Genomic DNA, 826 nt, shown 5'->3' on the forward strand with positions numbered 1-826 from the left:
GTAGTGGGGCACTCCCCTAGCGGGCTATATCAATAGAATGACGGGTAAAAGTATTTAAAACCCTTTTATAATTTTTGGGTTACCAGATGCACGTTTTCAATCACCAGGTGCACGGAGGAAAATGAGCATTTGCATCCATAGTCATGTTTTAAACCGTCCATAAAGCACTCTTGGCCGGCCCCGGCAGAGAGAGAAAGAGATGGTGAAAAAAAAAAAAAATCATCATCAGACCTTCCATAAATAATTCGGGCCGGCCCCCATTGCTAAAGGTCCGTAGTAGGGTGCGCCATAAGCGGACATGAATAGATGGAACACCGCTAACCGCATAGAGAACCGTGTTTTGGGTGACCAGGTGCACGTTTTCAATCACCAGTTGCACATTTTCAATCACCAGTTGCACGGAGGATTAATAGCAATCTGCATCCATCGCGATTTCTTAAAGTGTCTATAAAGCACTCAGGACGGGCCCGACCGAGACAGGGCCTTAGTGGGGTGCTCCCATAGCGGGCAACAATGAGAGGGGTGCCTTTAAATTCATTTTGAACCATATTTGAAATTTTGGGTTACCAGATGCACGTTTTCAATCACCAGTTGCACGGAGGATTAATAGCAATCTGCATCCATCGTGATTTCTTAAAGTGTGTAAAAAGCACCCAAGGACGGCCCTGACAGAGAGAGGGCCGTAGTGGGGCACTCCCCTAGCGGGCTATATCAATAGAATGACGGGTAAAAGTATTTAAAACCCTTTTATAATTTTTGGGTTACCAGATGCACGTTTTCAATCACCAGGTGCACGGAGGAAAATGAGCATTTGCATCCATAGTCA

Source organism: Oncorhynchus mykiss, unplaced genomic scaffold (assembly GCF_013265735.2).
Source record: "Oncorhynchus mykiss isolate Arlee unplaced genomic scaffold, USDA_OmykA_1.1 un_scaffold_598, whole genome shotgun sequence".
Lineage (NCBI taxonomy): Eukaryota > Metazoa > Chordata > Actinopteri > Salmoniformes > Salmonidae > Oncorhynchus > Oncorhynchus mykiss.